General features: G+C 41.5%; 1 pseudogene; it reads right to left on the bottom strand.

Moving 5' to 3' along the window:
• The window catches only part of LOC123455289, a 163,864-nt pseudogene extending 151,131 nt beyond the window's left edge, over window positions 1–12,733 (bottom strand).
• Window positions 12,734–19,536: the final 6,803 nt, after the last annotated feature.

A 19,536-nucleotide genomic window follows, 5' to 3' on the forward strand; every position in this document is an offset into this window, starting at 1 on the left:
GAGACTCTACCTGGGGGGGGGGGGGGGGAAGACCAAGAACAAGAACAAGAACAAGAATAAGAACAAGAACAAGAACAAGAACAAGAACAAGAACAAGCACATGAAAAAGAAAGAGCATGCACATGCCCAACCCATTGAAAACTGTAGGAGTAGAAGCCACGTGAAAGGATTTTCCACTCAAACCAACCTCCTCACAAAGCCAAGTAACCGGGTAAGATGGTTGTGTAGTAGCCACATGAAAGCAGCCTAGAGGAGAAATAAGCAGGAAAAAAAAAAACAAAAAACAAACAAACAAAAAAAAAAACAGTCTTATATGGAAAGTGAATGTGTATAAGGAATTACCAACCAAAGCAGAGAAGCAGGAGAGATTCAGAGCTTTTAGCAAACAGGAAAGGAGCCAGAATCCCACTAAGATGCAGGCAGCCCCAAGCCATTGTAACCCACTAAGCCCAGTGCAGAGCTGTAGAAGCAGAAGCCAGGTGAAGGGATTTTCCAGTCACACAAACCTCCTCGAAAAGTCAAGAAACCCAAAGGGGAAGACAGCAGGGACCAGCTGATCAGCTGCTGATGGAGGGCACAAACAGGACCAGCTGAGCAACTCTGGTAAAACTCCAATAATCCTGCACAACCTCCTATCCCCCAAACACCAGTGTTTTGAGCCACTGAAGAACTCATGCAACCCCAGGCCACACAACATCCAGCACAGCTGATCAGAACTCCATATCCAGTAATGGAAGAAGCCTAAACACGTCCACAATGCAACAGAGGCAGATCAAGGTGAGCACTCAACACAGGTGACATTGGAAGCCATCCCAAAAGGTAACCGAGCCTACTAACAAAAAAAAAAAGGAAAGAAAGAAGAAACAGATCTCCACTGGATGTGCTAATCTTACCTTCCATATCAGAGCAGATTATGTGTTAGATTTGATGCCCAGTGTTCTTGGTCAGCTTTACCATTCTTCAAGCTGTCGTTTGGTGTTGACTATTGCCTTTGATGTTTCCTGATTTACAGGACCTTTGTCTTTTCCTTCTGTCATTACTAGGGTCAGGGCCTCACTAGGCCCCAGGTTGACCAGGAACCCATTTCACACCAGAAATCTCAGGATTAAGGGTGTGGGGCAACAAACATCCTTAGGGACTTAAGCTTTATTAGGTTGTCTGGGGATTTTTTTTTTTTTTTTTTTTTTGGTAAAGTAGGGTCTTGCTCTAGCCCAGGCTGATCTGGAATTCACTACATAGTATCATGGTGGCTCTAAACTCGTGGTATCTTCCTACTTAGCTCTGCATCATGAGAACTGAGATTAAAGGCATGTACTCTGCTCTTATCTGTTTAATCTGCACTCTAGCAAAAATACTCAACGCTGGTTTTGATTTAATGTATAGATTGCTCAGTTGAGCTTTAGAATTTGCATGTATTTTGCTTCACCAAGCCTACTGGAATACTTGCACAGAAGGAAAATTCAACATCTCTGGTCACTTCTGCTCTTACTCTGGAAATGATATAAGAGCCACATCTGGCACCTAAAGCTCCTACCCAGAAGATATATAAAGGTGGATTTACACATGTACAAATACTATAGGTAGTTAGAAAACCCAAGTGTCAAATTACCTCAAGATGCAAAAATCTCTACATTGTAATTTTAGAAACACAAAAAATCAAGACCGTACAATTCCACCAAAAACTATAAATCCATGAGAATAATCTTCACTGAGATTACTTTAGATGAAATGCCTGACAAAGAACTCAAAATAAAGAAAAGATTATATCTATTTTTACCAAAGTTCCCAGTAACCACTTGTTTTAATGTTCATACTCATGTATTAATGTACTCTCACTTTTGGTTAGACAAGCTTCTCTTCTCTGATGGCCAGGACCTCTCAGATGACTCAAAAGGCATCACAGTGCTGAAAAGGAGTGACAGAGGAGTGCTCAGCACTGAAATATCTCCATTACACCCTCCAAGGTCCAGGGCCCATTGAAGAAGAGGTGGCTGAGAAAATGTAAGAGCCAAAGGAGGGGTAGGACTACTTAGAATGCAGTCTTCTAGACACAAAATGGCACAGATATCCATGACGTCGCAATGCCTGGTACTACCTACACAGGAATCTCATAGGAAGAAAAGATGATGACATCAAAATAAAGGAGAGACTAATTGAGAGGGGGAGAGAATATGATGGAAAGGGAATTTGTGAAGGGGAAAGTGGGGGAGGGGAGGAAATTATCATGGCTTATTTTCTATACTTATTGAAGTTGTCAATAAAAAAAGTTAAGAAAACAGGGAAAAGATAATGTCATACCCTAAGATACAATATAATGGCAATAAACGAAGTAATACAAATCATAAGGTAGAAGGGAGGCTACAAAAGTTTTCTTGCCTGTAGGTCCAATGGCTATTTATAGAGAAAAGAGACTCTTACAAAAGGAAAAAAGCAGCCAAATGTGGTGATACACTCTTTTGCCCCCAACACTCTGGAGCCCTATCTCAAAAAAAAGGTTAAAAGGTGACATTATGAAAACATTATTATGAGAACTAGAGGGCATTATATGAAGTAGTATAGCTACTTTATCTGGTTTTGAAATAACTGTCATTAACTTAAAGCAAAACAACTCTACTGAACTACAAGTGACCTTTCATTACAATTAAGTCAATGAAATCAAGATTGATACAGCAGTGACTCATGTCTATGATAATAGCAATGCACTATCAACATTTCTCAACCAGACTGCAGTAAATTCCTCACTTGAAATTCCAATTCGGATTGTGTAGATCATAGACAGAAACTGATGCAGGTTTTGACTTTTGTGCAGTACACATCCTTTTTTTTTTTTTAATTTTTTATTTATGTATTTGAGAGCGACAGACACAGAGAGAAAGACAGATAGAGGAAGAGAGAGAGAATGGGCGCGCCAGGGCTTCCAGCCTCTGCAAACGAACTCCAGACGCGTGCGCCCCCTTGTGCATTTGGCTAACGTGGGACCTGGGGAACCGAGCCTCGAACCGGGGTCCTTAGGCTTCACAGGCAAGCGCTTAACCGCTAAGCCATCTCTCCAGCCCCACATCCTTATGACAGAAGTATTCATTCTCAGGCTGGAGGGATGGTTTAGGAGTTAAGGAAAGACCGAGGTTTGATATTAAAGGAATCACTTAGGCCAAATGCACAAGGGGGAACATGAATCTGGAGTTCATTTGCAGGGGCTGGAGGCCCTGGCATGCCCATTCTCTTTCTCTCCCCTCTTCCTCTGTCAAATAAATAAATAAATAAAAATAAAATACTTTTAAAGAAAGTATATGTTCTCTAAGTAACCCTAATAAACTCATTCATCAAGCTGGAATTGACTTTTTTCTTTGGACTATCAAATCCTTCCATACTGGGAAGAATAGATTTTTTTTTTTCCATTACTCCTCAGAAAAGTCACTGGATATAAACAATGAAATATGACAGGAACAAAAACAAAATCTTATATATTCCCATTATACTTTTGTGGTGGTTTAAACAGATTGCCCACAGTATATGCAAGACTTTATTAGTTTGTATTTTAGATCTGTAACCACCTGGCTGGAGGAGGTATCACTGTGCACATCTTAGGGTACAGCAGTAAGGTGTGGTGGTGTTTTTGCAATACCAGTCTAAAGATATACAAAGTGCTTGGAGTTCTTGAAGTGGGTTTGTTTGTGGTGTGGCTTTTTCTCTCTCTCTACCTAGTAAGAGAGTTGGGGCCCAACTTCTTCTGCCATTATGGAATTTCCCCTGGATGTGTACATTTTCATAAATATTCCTTCCTCCATAAATGTGTCTGGTTTGAAAGTTCATCCCAGCGACATAGAAGCTGTCTGCTACTACTTGCAAGTCAATGGTGACATCATAAAAGCAGAAAATGAAACAATAAAAAAGTAATTCGACTATGGAATATGAAAGGAAGAAACGGATTAAAGACCTTAACATCAGACCTAAACCTCTGAAACTGCTAGAGGAAAAAGTAGGGGAAACACTCCAACATATTGGTCTTGGCAAAGAGTTTCTGAATACAACCCCAATTGCTCAGGCAATAAAACCACAGATTAATCACTGGGACCTCACGAAATTACAAAGATTTTGCACTGCAAAGGACACAGTGAAAAAAGCTAAGAGACAACCTACAGAATGGGGAAATGTCTTCACCAGCTATATATCTGATAGAGGATTAATATCTAGGATATACAAAGAACTCAAAAAGTTAAATAATAAGGAATCAAACAAGCCAATCAAAAAATGGGCTATGGAGCTAAATAGAGCATTCTCAAAGGAAGAAATACAAATGGCATATAAGCATCTAAAAAAATGTTCTATGTCACTAGTCATCAGGGAAATGCAGATTAAAACTACACTGAGATTCCATCTCACTCCTGTCAGATTGGCCACCATCATGAAAACAAATGATCATAAATGTTGGCGGGGATGTGGAAAAAGAGGAACCCTTCTACACTGCTGGTGGGAATGCAATCCGGTCCCGCCATTGTGGAAATCAGTGTGGAGGTTCCTAAAACAGCTAAAGATTGATCTACCATATGACCCAGCTATAGCACTCCTAGGCATATATCCTAAGGACTCATCTCATTTCCTTAGAAGTACGTGCTCAACCATGTTTATTGCTGCTCAATTTATAATAGCTGGGAAATGGAACCAGCCTACATGTTCCTCAACTGATGAGTGGATAATGAAGATGTGGCACATTTATACAATGGAGTTCTACTCGGTGGTAAAGAAAAATGAAGTTATGAAATTTGCAGAAAAATGGATGGACCTGGAAAGGATTATACTAAGTGAGGTAACCCAAGCCCAGAAAGCCAAGCGCCACATGTTCTCTCTCATATGTGGATCCCAGCTACAGATGATTGGGCTTCTGCGTGAGAATGAAAATACTTAGTAGCAGAGGCCAGTAAGTTAAAAAGGAGACATAAAGGGAGGAGAAAAGAAGGGAGGAGGGTACTTAATAGGTTGATATTGTATATATGTAAGTACAATGATTGTGATGGGGAGGTAATATGATGGAGAATGGAATTTCAAAGGAGAATGTGTGTGGGGGGAGGGAATTAACATGGGAAATTTTTTATTTTTAATCTTTTTTAAAATTTATTTATTTGAGAGCGACAGACACAGAGAGAAAGAAAGATAGAGGGAGAGAGAGAGCATGGGCGCGCCAGGGCTTCCAGCCTCTGCAAACGAACTCCAGACACGTGCACGCCCTTGTGCATCTGGCTAACGTGGGACCTGGGGAACCGAGCCTCGAACCAGGGTCCTTAGGCTTCACAGGCAAGCGCTTAACCGCTAAGCCATCTCTCCAGCCCAACATGGGAAATTTTTTTATAATCATGGAAAATGCTAATAAAAATTTTTTTAAAAATACAAAAAACCCCACTATACCATCTCCATTGCTAAGAAATGTGACCATTCCCTCCTAGGAAGATAATTAATTAAATTCTCAAATTGCTCCTTTAAAAAAAAAAAAGAAATATGACAAGCACAAATACAAAATCTTACATATTCCCATTATACTGTGTGGTAGTTTAAATAGATTGCCCAGAGTATATTCAAGACTTTATTGGTTTGTATTTTAGATCTGCAACCACCTGGCTGGAGGAGGTATCACTGGGCAGATCTTAGGGTACAGCCCTAAGGTGTGGTGGTGAATTTGCAATACCAATCTAAAGATATACAAAGTGCTGGGAGTTCTTGAAGTGGGTTTGTTTGTGGTGTGGCTTTTTCTCTCTCTCTGCCTGGTCAGAGAGTTGGGGGCCAACATCTTCTGCCATTGTGGAACTTCCCTTGGATCTGTACATTTTCATAAATATTGCTTCCTCCATAAATGTGTCTGGTTTGAAAGTTCATCCCAGCGATCTAGAAGCTGTCTGCTACTACTTGCAAGCCAATGGTGCCTTGATAGAAGTAGAAAATTAAACAATAAAAAAGTAATTAGAGTATGGACTATGAAAGGAAGAAAATGGAAGGAAAGAGGATGGGTAGAATTAAGTGGGTACATATGGAAGAAACAACATATATTCTATAGCTTAGTAATAAGAATACATATGCTAGCAATAAATTTTTATTATAAAACAGCTACAATAGTTTATAATTGGTCCCCATACAAGTAACAGCTGAACTGATGGACTCTGCTCATTATGTATGTGTACTGCAAGCCCACACTGTTCTATAAAATTTGTCAATTTAAAAGTACAATATGAAAATAATATTAAGCATTAGTAATAATACTGATGCATATTAACCATTACCCATTGTTTCAAGGGATTTTTACTCACCCAAGAATACCAGGCTGTGGTAGTTCTCCAGCATCACATCCCTGTAGAGGTTTCGCTGAGCAACATCCAGGTCCTGCCACTCTTGCCGGGTGAAGTCCACAACTATGTCTTCAAATGATACCAACTCCTGTAAGGAAATATTTCTATTCAACTTAAGACTACAGGGACTTCCACAGAGTACTGTCTGCTGTATCATGGGAGAAAATACTCAAGACAAATCTCTTACATGTGCCTTATTGTAGTCAGTTAAGAAAATATGACTGGAAAACTGTTATGGAATAGAAATAGACTGAAAAGTCTTATGTTGAGGCTGGTGGCATAACACTGTGGTACACTGTATGTCCAGAAGATGCAAATGCCTTGAGTCCAATTCCCAACATTTAGAGAAACACACAGTTAAATTATGGATCATAATTCAACATGGGGTCTGATAATGTAGGGATCATAAGAAATGTGGCAAAACTAAAAGGATTCTCAACATACAAAGAACAAATTTAACTCAGAATCAAATATGTAATACATAATGAATCCAATGAGTTTTGGGCACCATTCTCCTATATTGCATCAGGTAACTTCATTGCAACCTATATTGGAAACCTACATAAGCACATTGCACTGTGCATGCAACTCCAACCCCAGGAATAAACACAACCTGAAAAATCTTGGCTCAAATGTATGTTACAAATGTCAGTGTTTAGAGTAGGATTTTTTTCTTCTCATATGACCATACTGGTTTAGTAACAGATAATGCGTTTTAAAACCTACTTCTTTACTAGTTAATAATATATACATTAAAATTGAGATTTTCACCAGAAATATCTTATAGACATGGATATTATATCCATAAGGAATACACTGTTGTAACAGAAATTTCAGTGCCTGGGTGGGATGCAGTCCAGATGGCATCAGAATAATATAGGTTATTGCCAAGGCTCTTTATTGTCTATCAGAACTTGATGATAAGACCCCATTTTTGAAGACTCTACATACCTGATCTGCAGGACACTAAGAAACCAAGCTGGAGGCCTCATCCATGTTGGCTAGCTGTTAAGATGCTGGAAATAGCTATGCAGCCAGTTGGGAGATAAAAGTCATGAATGGTGTTTACAACTAGTGGACCATGCAAGTTCTATCTATGGCTGGTCAACCAGGCCAAATGTCTCAACTGGAGCAGTAGTGCTGTATCTTTTATGGGGGAAACCAACTGCTCTCTGATTGGGCTTGAGGCCTGCTCCATAAGAGGGACTTTCTACCTGAAACTGAAAACCTAATCAAAAGCCTATGGCTGGGAAGGTCATGAGTACTAGAGGAACACTACTTCTATTGTCTTGCGAAATTGATATAGTGTGCTCACCAAACTGTCTTCGAAATACTTATGTTCATGCCCTGTATTACTGGTAGTCTCACTTTTGGTTCAGCAAGCTTCTATTTTTGGGTGTGTGACCACTGAGGTGATTCAAAATTCACCAAGGTACTAAATAGTAATAGCAATATATTCAGAATATTTAGTACTAGTTGATACAACTCTATCATACACTCCAAGGCTTAAAGAATAAAAGAAGTGCCAACAATACTATCTTCCAGACACAAGCTACCCTTGACATTCATGAACTCATAGTGGCTGATGCTACTTACAGAAGACAAAGAGAAATCAGTAAAAAGTAAATTAATTAGAAAACTAGAGGCTCACTCAGTAAGAAGTCTGTTGGTACTATGAAACCAACAGCCTTGGAGATGAATTCTTGGTGAGAGGGCAGGCTAAACCCAGATAAGCCCAGGTATACAAGGCTGACAAAGCAGGAAAGGTCTGGACTGCAAGGACCCTCATCCACCTTGCTGATAAAAAGTGTCTTCAACTCAGGCAGGATTAGGGTGCCTTGTGCAACCATGTTCTGAAGCCATGATCTGTTCTAAGTTGTACAGAACCAACATGCTGAACGACCCATGGATGTGATATCATTTCCATGTATATGGGGCCCAACAACTCCTCAACCATGCTGCCTCTCAGCTACTCTGCAGCCCCTGAAACTCCTGGAGGAACTGTGGGCCCCACAAGCTCAGGACTCCTATGTGCCAGAGGCTGCACTGTTCCACAGGTGCTGCCACAGATTGGGCACATATGTGGTGTAGACATGAGGAGACAGCTCCCATCCCTTTGAGTAGTTCAGGGTGACTTGGCCCCCAAAAATAAAAGGTAGAAATGTTCTTGAGCCTGCCCTTGCAGTCTCTACTTTGCTAGAGATCAGAAGGAGCTCTGATTCTATTTATTTATTTGTTTATTTATTTATTTATTTATACATTTGGTTTTTGTTGGTAGGATCTCACTCTAGCCCAGGGTGACCTGGATTTCACTATGTAATCTCAGGCTGGTCTCCAAGTCAAGGCTATTCTCCTACCTCTGTTTCCCATGTGCTGGGATTAAAGGCATGGGCCACCACGCCCAGGAGAGCTCTGATTCTTTATCTTTTCCCTAAAGGAGTTCCCAGGATCTGTTTTTCCAAAAAAGAATCTGAGTTTCTTTCTATGCAGGAGTTCCCTTTTTTGTTAGAATTAAGACTCCTGGAAGGATTAAAACTGGTTTGGCATTTTAGTTGGTTAAGCTTAGGCCCCAAACTTAGTGTCATGGCTGGTTAGCTCACCATTTATTCAGAAACTAAAAATAACACCAATTTCAGTCACAGGTTGAGCTTTACTTTATCTGCCTTCTTCTGAGCAGGAGTTCCTCTTTCATTCTCTTAATCTAGCTTACCTGGGTCCTGGGGAACTGAACCTGGGTCTTTTGTTTCTGTAGGCTAGCACCTTAACCATAACCCATCTTTCCAGCCCAACTTAAAGTTTGCTTCTGAACTTGAAATGCACAGAAAATTAAATATATTTTCTTTCTTTTTTTTTTTTTTTTTTCCGACGTAGGGTCTCACAGTGGCCCAGACTGACCTGGAATTCACTCTCTAGTATCCGGGTGGCCTTGAACTCACAGTGATCCTCCTACCTCTGCCTCCCAAGTGCTGAGATGAAAGGAGTGCCCCACCACGCCCGGCTTAAATATATTTTCTTAAAAGATGCAAGTTACAGGGCGCAGTGGTGCATGCCTTTCATTCCAGCACTCGGAAAGCAGAGATAGGAGGATCACCGAGAGTTCGAGGCTACCCTGAGACTCCAGAGTGAATCCCAGGTCACCCTGGGCCACTGTGGGACCCTACCTTGAAAAACCACAAATAAATAAATAAATAAATGATGCAATTTAAGGAAAATCCTGAAAGCCTGGTGTTGTGGGGTCCCATAGGAATGCTGGAGACAAGAGGAGGAAACCTCGACCCTGCCTTACTAACTACAGAGCATTTGCTTCATGTCCCCAAACTGATGGCTTGTTACCTTTCCCATGGTAGGAGGACACCTGAGGGAGCAGGAGGAGGAAACCTGTTCTTCCTCATGAAGTTCTAGGAAACTTGGGCTCTAACCATGGTCTGCTGGACTGTTATGCCTCTTATTTGTTATCTGTTTCCCTCTGTATCTAACCATCTCTGCACCTCTTTTTCCAAGACTCCAAATCTCGGATTTCAAATCTGTGATTTCCAACCAACACCCTGTGCTCAAGGGCTGTAGATGGTAACAAGAACACCAAAAGGAGATACACATTCAGTGCTTCTGCCTAAGCCACACCCTCAGTCTCCACACTAGAAATTGCATGTAAGAGACAGAAGTCAAGCTAGGGAGTTAGAAGGGTAAATAGTAGCTGAAAACCTCATCTCTATACACCAGCTGACAGAAAGCTGGGAAAAGCTATGCTGCATGCAGCCCTATAGATGACGTCAAGGGAGATGTCATCAGTGGTGGTAACAGTGGACACTGCAAGCCTTAAGTTTGGCCAGGCAGGCCAAATGACCCAACAGGTACAATAGTGGCATGTCTGTTATGGGGGAAATCAGCCAGTCTCTAATCAGACTGGAGTCTTACTCCAGGGGAGGGAATACATACTTGGTACTGAAAACTTAATCAACAGTCTATTGTGGGGAAGGTCATGAACCCTAGGATTGTAATGCCTGCTCCTGGCTGGCTAAATGAATATATTATGCTCACCAAAATATCCCGTAAGCACATTTCTTTTTATTTTATTTTGTTTTTTTATTTTTTATTTTTGTTTTTTCTTGGTTTTTCGAGGTAGGGTCTCACTCTGGCCCAGGCTGACCTGGAATTCACTAAGTAGTCTCAGGGTGGCCTTGAACTCATAGCAATCCTCCTACATCTGCCTCCCTAGTGCTGGGATTAAAGGCATGCACCACTACGCCCGCTTAGTAAGCACATTTCTTATTGTTCATACCAGTATGTTAATGCTACTCTCACTTTGGCTATAGTAGCATTTCTTTTCAGGTGGTGGTGACCATCTGGGATCATTTGGGATGACCCAAAAGGCAACATAGTGCTGAGAAGTGACAGAGGAGTGTTTAGCACTGAAACATCTCTACCATACTTTGCAGGGCTCAGAGTCCATTGCAGAAGAGGTGGCAGAAGGAATGTAAGAGGCAAAGGAAGGTAGGACTGCTTACAATGCAGTCATTCAAAAAGAATTTGGCCTCATCAATATCCATGACCTCACAGTACCTAGTATTACCTTCACAATGCCCTCATATTAGGAGAAAAGATGATGACATTAAAAGACTAATTGAGGGAGGTAGTGGATATGGTAGAGAAAATTTGTGAAGAGGAAAGTGGGAGGAGGGAATTATCATGGTTTATTGTGTATAATTATGGAACTTTTCAACAAAAAAAAAGTTTAAAAAAGAATAGGTAATGAGACAAGGTGGAACAGGCATCTAGAGTTTGTTAGCGGTGACTGGAGGCCCTGGTTCACACATTCTCTATCCCTATCTGCCTCTTCCTCTATCAAACAAGTAAGTATGTAAGTAAGTAAAAGAGTAAATAGTGAGGGGCTGGAGATATGGCTTAGCTGTTAAGGCGCTTGCCTGCAAAGTCAAAGAACCAAGGCTCCATTCCCAAATACCCACATAATGCCATAGGTAGAAGGTGGTACATGTGTCTAGAGTTCATGTGGAGTGGCTACAGATATTGGGACACCCATTTATCTGTCTCTAACTCTATTTCTAGCTCTCTCACATAAATGAACAAATAAATAATTTTTAAAAATAAAGGTAGTGAAAGATACAGACAGACAAGAGACAGATGGGCCAGTGACAGAATGAAGTGGGGTCACATTCACATGTCTCAATTAGGTCAGTGGAAGTTACAGAGATTCAGAGCTAACAGCCTACAACACACACCCAGAAGTACACACAAATCTGTTCATGTGAGCTGTAAGGCTTTGAGAGGCTAAAACACGGTTTAGGAAACACAGGGGAATGGCTGCCCTGAGGAAGTGGGTTTTCTGATCAGGCAGGATAAGCAGAGTTTCTTCGGTTCAGCTGCTTACACGTTACTTGGTGAAACCAACTTTACAAACCACCCCAGACTATGGCCACACTGCTACAGTTTCAATCTGCTATCAAACCATGACTAGATAGTACATCTTGACCCAAATCATGGATATGAGTCCCAAACTCCTTTTTATCTAGATCAGTAACATCACAGATTCCAACAACATGCTGCTACCCTGAAGCCTTCATTCACCTCTGCCTGTTGACTGAAATATGCCTGTGAAGCCATGACAACCTCACTACACCTGGGTGAGTAGCTTCCTGATGGTCAGTAACAGGTGGGAATCACTTAAGATCGCCAGCCAAGAAACAAAGTTTAGGTTACAAAGGACGGAGTTTGAGCAGCTAGGCGACAGAATGGAGCCTGGTGACTTAGAAACAAGTATAAGACTATGTAGCAATTCAGTTACACAAGCACAATGTTACAACAGCCTGCAAATCAGATATGAGGGCTTCAGGAAGTGTGGGGTCTGGGAGTCCTGGGAACAGAAGCCAGGAGCCAAGTGACGCGGACAATGCGGAGCCAGGGAACAGAGTTACACGTCATGAGGTGTCACCTTTCTCCTCTGGCATGTAGGAGCCACTCTCGCCCGCGCCGTAGAACCACAGGAGAAGCGCGGAGTGTGGGCGCCCGATCGCGAGCTCGGCCCGGGGACGGGGCGGCGGAAGACGCGGAGCCCAGGCCGCCGTGTACACCGGCCGCCGCCAGGCCCGCCCCGGACCGGACGTCACACTCACCATGTCCGGCGTCCCCAACGCCAGCGGCTCCGTCCGCTCTGCCGCCGCACGGTGGCTCGGGCCGCACAGTGGGAACCGAAGCCCCCAAACTCCAGGAAGGAAACGGTCCCGGCGTCCCCGAGCTGCAGGACGGGCCGCGCGCTCCGACACAAAGGCGCGCACTGCGGAAGCCGCCCCGCCCGCCGCGATCCGGGTGGACCGCGCGCCCATTGGACGAGCCCCGAGCCCCGCCCCCGACCCTGACTGACAGCCGGTGGACAGCGCGCCCATTGGACGAGCCCCGAGCCCCGCCCCCGGCCCTGACTGACAGCTGGTGGCCGGAACGATGGGCAGGTGGAGCATCTCACAGACTATTCTTAGCCACAGGGGCTGTTTTACTGCTCTAATTTCAGCACTTGGGTGGGTAGGGCAGGACAGTCAGCAGTTCAAACCCAGCCTCAAAAAAAAAAAAGTAGAATAAATGATATAAAAATAATGTTTTTTTTAAAGCCTGGCGTGGTGGCGCACGCCTTTAATCCCAAGAGGCAGAGGCAGGAGGATTACTGTGAATTGGAGTCCACCCTAAGACTACATAGTGAATTCTAGGTCATCTGGGACTAGAGCGAAACTCTACCTCGAAAAACAAAACAAAAACAAGAGTAAAAATTAAAAAATAAAAACTCTGTGCTGGAGGGATGGCTTAGCGGTTAAAGCGTTTGCCTGCTAAGCGAAAGGACCCAGGTTTGATTTCCCAGGACCCACGTTAACCAGATTCACAAGGGGTTGCATGCGTCTGGAGTTCGTTTGCAGTGGCTGGAGGCCCTGACACACCCATCCTCTCTCCCCCTCTCCCTTCCTCTCTCTCTCTCTCTCCCCTCCATCAATGTGAAATAAATAAATAAATATAAAATATCTTTTAAAAATAAATTATCTGCTCTTATTTTATTTATTTTCTTATTTATTTATTTATTTATCTTGTTTTTTTTTTTTTGAGATAGGGTCTCACACTAGCTCAGGCTGACTTGGAATTCACAGTGATCTTCCTACCTGTGCCTCCCAAATGCTGGGATTAAAAGTGTGTGCCACCACACCCAGCTCTCTATCATTTGTTCTTAAAATTCAAACTTGGTGGTGACAATCACCATTTTAGGGTGTCACCACATCTCACTGCTGGCCCATGTAGTCAGCTTCACACACAGGAAGGGGTCAGTATAGCCACAAGATGACTTTGGTTTCGCACAGCGGGGCCCTACAGTGCAAGCTGCTTGGGGACACTGGGGACAGTTTGTCATGCCACTGGCCCTGCCTCACAATCAAGGCTGGAGATACCTGGGTGAGAAAACAGTTACACAGTTTTAGGGGCGCCGCAGCCCTTCCAACCCTCACCCTATCTGCTTGTATCTCACTAACTCCTATCACTAAAGAAGATTCCTCTGACCTAGAGTGAGGTGGAATATTCATGTAGGTTTCATTTGCATTTCCATAATGACTAAGTATGTTGTCTCTTTATTCCCCCACATTTAGTGGAGTAGAGGGGTCCATTGTTTGTAGTTTATTTACACAGTGGGGTTACCCATCAGTTGTGGCTTTTTTGCAGTTGTGTTTTGTTCTTTGAGCTGCAGGAAATTATGCCTGATGCCCTGAGCATGTGGCCTAAGGCTGAGCTACTGAGCTATTCCCCACCTCACGTAGTAGGGTTGATGGACTACATTTCTCCCCTACTTCAACATAATTGTATCTGAACATTGGAAATATTCCATTCAGAGCATTGGGGTAAGGTAAGAAATCCAACCAAAGACCTAATCCCAGTTGCACAAATCCTAATACGGAAACATAATAAAACACGAAAATTCAGGGCAGCTTCAGTAGAGGTGAACTCTTATTATGTGATCACCTATCCTTAAACTCATCGGCCAAATAATCCTCTGCCTAGGTTTCCAGAGTATCTGAGAATAAAGGCATGTGTCATCCCAGTCTGGTTCATTTTTTTTTATATATTTTATTGATTGATTGATTTAAGAGGCAGAATGAGAGAATGGGTACATCAGGGCCTCTTGCCACTGCAAATGAACTCCAGATGCATGTGCCAATTTATGCATCTGGCGTTGTGCATACTGGGAAGTCAAACCTTGTTCCTTAATCTTCATAGGCAAGCACCTTAAACACTAAGGCATCTCTCCAACCCAAGGTTCTGTATTTTTAAAGTGGTATGGGATAACATAATTTTAGATGAGCTTAATTGATTTTTATCTTAATTTATTCTCACGATCGCATTGGTATGGGAGGAAATGCAAATTTCTTTCCTTTTCTGGGTTTCATTAAAACTTTCTTCCTGCTGGGCATAGTGGCACACGACTTTAATCCCAGCACCCAGAGGCATTGGTAGGAGGATCGCCATGGGTTCGAGGCCACCTGAGACTCTATAGTGAATTCCAGGTCAGCCGGGATAGAGTGAGACCCTACCTAGAAAAAACAAACAATCAACTTTCTTCCAGAGAGCATCTAAAATCCTGCAAATCAAAACTATTTTGAGATTCCATCTCCAATGGCTATCTTCAAGAAATCAAATGACAATAAATCTGGTGAGGGTGGGAAGAAAGAGGAACCCATTCTCCATTGTTGGTGGAAATGTCAACTGATACAGCCACTGTGGAAATCAGTGTTGAGGTTTCTGAGACAGCGAAAAATAGAGTAACCAAATGACCCAGCTGTACCACTCCTTGGCATGTGCTCCAAGGATTCTGCCCATTTCTATGGAGATACGTATTCATCCACATGTTTACTGCTGTTCTGTTCATAATAGCTAGGAAAAGGAACCAGGCTAGATAGCCTTCAGCTGATGAATAATTAAGAAAGATGTGGTATATTTACACAAAAGAGTTTCATTTATCTAGAAATAAAAATGAAATTATTTACCCCACTTTTTCCACTAGCAGTTTCAGAGTTTCAGGTCTGATGTTAAGTTCTTTAATCCATTTGGACTTAATTCTTGTGCATGGCAAGAAAGAAGAATCTATTTTCATCCTTATGCAGATATATATTGCGTTTTCCCAACACCACTTGCTGAAGAGGCTGTCTTTTCTCCAGTGAGTATTTGTGGCATTTTTATTGACTATCAGGTGGCTATAGATACTTTAACTACATCTGGGTCCTCTATTCCGTTCCACTGATCTACATGTCGGTTTTTGTGCCAGTACCACACTGTTTTTGTTACTATGGCTCTGTAGTATAGTTTAAAATCAGGTATGGTGATACCATGAGCCTTATTTTTGTTGCTCAGTATTATTTTAGATATTCGAGGGGTTTTGTGATTCCAAATGAATTTTTGGATTGTTTTTCTATTTCCATGAAGAATGCCTTTGGAATTTTGATGGGGATTGCATTAAATGTGTAGATTGCTTTTGGTAAAATTGTCATTTTCACAATATTGATTCTTCCAATCCAGGAACAAGGGATGTTTCTCCACTTTCTAGTGTCTTCTGCAATTTCTCGCTTGAGTGTTTTAAAGTTTTCATTGTAGAGATTCTTTACTTCCTTGGTTAGGCTTATTCCAAGGTACTTTATTTATTTATTTTTTTGATGCAATTGTGAATGGGAGTGATTCTCTGATTTCATCTTCTGTGTGTTTGTTGTTAGCATATATGAAGGTTACTGATTTCTGTGTATTTATTTTGTATCCTGCTACATGACTGTAGGTTTTGATCAGCTCTAACAGTTTGCTAGTAGAGTCTTTAGGGTCCTTTATGTATAGAATCATGTCATCTGCAAATAATGATAACTTGATCTCTTCCTTTCCAATTTGTATCGCTCTTATGTGTGTCTCTTGCCTTATTGCTATGGCTAAGACTTCCAAAACTACATTAAATAAAAGTGGGGACAGTGGACACCCTTGCCTTTTTCCTGATTTTAGTGGAAAAGCTTCCAGTTTTTCCCTATTTAGTAATATGTTGGCTATAGGCTTGTCATAAATAGCTTTTGTTATATTGAGATATGTTCCTTGTATTCCCAGTCTCTGTAGGACTTTTATCATGAGGAGATGTTGTATTTTGGTCTTGGCAAAGACTTTCTGAATACAACCCCAATAGCTCAGGCAATAAAACCACAGATTAGGGCTGGAGAGATGGCTTAGCGGTTAAACACTTGCCTGTGAAGCCTAAGGACCCTGGTTTGAGGCTCAATTCCCCAGGACCCACGTTAGCCAGATGCACAAGAGTGCTCACGCATTTGGAGTTCGTTTGCAGTGGCTGGAAGCCCTGGCACGCCCATTCTCTGTCTCTCTGTCTCTCTGTCTCTCTGTCTCTCTCTCTCTCTCTCTCTCTCTCTCTCTCTCTCTCTCTCTCTCTGTCACTCTCAAATAAATAAATAAAAATAAACAAAAAAATGTTTTAAAAAACCCACAGATTAATCACTGAGACCTCATGAAATTACAAAGATTTTGCTCTGCAAAGGACACAGTGAGAAAAGCAAAGAAGCAACCTACAGAATGGGAAAAAATCTTCACCAGCTATATATCTGATAGAGGATTAATATCTAGGATATACAAAGAACTCAAAAAGTTAAATAGTAAGGAATCAAACAAGCCAATCAAAAAATTGGATATGGAGCTACATAGAGCATTCTCAAAGGAAGAAATGCAAATGGCATATAAGCATCTAAAAAAACAGTTCTACGTCACTAGTCATCAGGGAAATGCAGATTAAAACTACACTGAGATCCCATCTCACTCCTGTCAGATTGGCCACCATCATGAAAACAAATGATCATAAATGTTGGCGGGGATGTGGAAAAAGAGGAACCCTTCTACACTGCTGGTGGGAATGCAATCTGGTCCCGCCATTGTGGAAATCAGTTTGGAGGTTCCTAAAACAGCTAAAGATTGATCTACCATATGACCCAGCTATAGCACTCCTAGGCATATATCCTAAGGACTCATCTCATTTCCTTAGAAGTACGTGCTCAACCATGTTGATTGCTGCTCAATTTATAATACCTGGGAAATGGAACCAGCCTACATGTCCCTCAACTGATGAGTGGATAATGAAGATGTGGCACATTTATACAATGGAGTTCTACTCAGTGGTAAAGAAAAATGAAGTTATGAAATTTGCAGAAAAATGGATGGACCTGGAAAGGATTATACTAAGTGAGGTAGCCCAGGCCCAGAAAGCCAAGTGCCACATGTTCTCCTTCATATGTGTCCTAGCTACAGATGATTGGGCTTCTGCGTGAGAAGGAAAATACTTGGTAGCAGAGGCCAGTAAGTTAAAAAGGAGATATAAAGGAAAGAGAAAGGAAGGAAGGAGGATACTTAATAGGTTGGTATTGTGTATATGTAAGTACAATGATTGTTATGGGGAGGTAATATGATGGATAATGGAATTTCAAAGGGGAAACTGTGGGGGGGGAGGGTATTACCATCTGATATTTTTTTAAATCATGGAAAATTCTAATAAAATTTTTTTAAAAATACAAATAAATAAAAATGAAATTATAAAATTTGGAGGGAAATGATGTACCTAGAAAAGAGTATATTGTCCTATTAAGTGCTGCCAGGCAGTATTAAAGAGTTTATTAATAGCTGGGCATGGTGGCACATGCCTTCCATCCCAGCACTTGGGAAGAATTTGGAGGATCGCAGTGAGTTTGAGGCAGCCCTGAGACCTCATAGTAAATTCCTGGTCAGCTCTGGGATACAGCAAAACCCTACCTCGAAAAAAACAACAACAACAAAAACAGAGTTTATTAATGTTGGCTGCCAAATGTATAGCTATGTGACTCTAGCAGTGTGCAGGAGGTTGGTAGAAACTTGGAAGACAGTGAGTGTGATATAGTCACATATGTACTACATGAGCTAGTGTGAGGGGCAGAGAAGGAACTAACTTGAGGATACTAACCTCAAATAGCAAACATGGTTCAATTATACTCTATAGAATCTGGGATGGCAACTGAGAACCAAGAGGAGCTGGCAGGGAGAATGTCACGCAGCAATGGGACAGGCTGTTTTAAGGCAAAGAGCCATCATGGGATTAGCAGAGAAGATAAACTGGAAGGATGACAACTGTAGTGTAAGATTAAGAAGTCTAGGCTTATAACTTTCCAATAATATTGGTGGTTTGTGAAACCAAAACAGGTCTTATAACCAAAACAAAGAAAAAATAAGCTTAAACAATTTATCAATTGTATTATGGGGATTAAGCACTGATCTGAAAATTTTGAGTATCTCTTTTTCTTTAAAAATTCTTTTGTTTAACCTTATTTATTTGAGAGTGACAGACAGACAGACAGAGGAGACAAATATACATAGAGAGAATGAGCATGCCAGGGCCTCCAGCCACTACAAATGAACTCCAAATGCATGTGCCAACTTGTGCATTTGGCTGAAATGAGTCCTGGTGAATTGAGCCTCGAACAAGGGTCCTTAGGCTTCACAGGCAAGGCACTTACCTGCTAAGCCATCTCTCGAGCCCAAGTATGTTTTCTTATAGTCAGGTGTCCTTAGTAGTAAGATTAAGCTAGACTTAATAAGAATTCTACCAAATCAGTGGCTTTTCTTTCTGGTGTGATGTGTGGTGGTGGTGGTGGTGGTGTGTATGTATGCATGTGCACACCTGGTGCACAGCACACATATGGAGTTCAGAAGACCATCTTTGGCTATTGATCTTCTCCTTCCATTTATCTGCTTTGCATGGTGTCATGCTGTTGCTTTTACATTGAGGAACTAGTTCTTTTATTTATTAATATCTGAGCCCATATAGTGTGATGTAATTTGATTTCTTTTCTTTTAGGCTAAAAGGAAGTAAAGAGTTATTTGATGCTTAATCAAAATGAAGGATTCAACTTATGTCAATGAATTTAAAATGCCAAATAATGTAAGAACACACAAAACTTCTGTAAGTATATTAGGAGAAGTGATGAATGTGTCTTTTTAAGTGGAACTACATTTAATTATAAAAGCATCCCCACAGATACAAATATAAATATGGTGAAATAAAATGCATATATGTGGAGCTGGACAGATGGCTTAGTCCGTTAAGTTGCTTGCCAGCAAAGCCAAAGGGCCTAGGTTTGATTCCCCAGTACCCATTTAAAGCCAG

This window comes from Jaculus jaculus, chromosome 16 (assembly GCF_020740685.1).
Source record: "Jaculus jaculus isolate mJacJac1 chromosome 16, mJacJac1.mat.Y.cur, whole genome shotgun sequence".
In the NCBI taxonomy this organism is placed as follows: Eukaryota; Metazoa; Chordata; class Mammalia; order Rodentia; family Dipodidae; genus Jaculus; species Jaculus jaculus.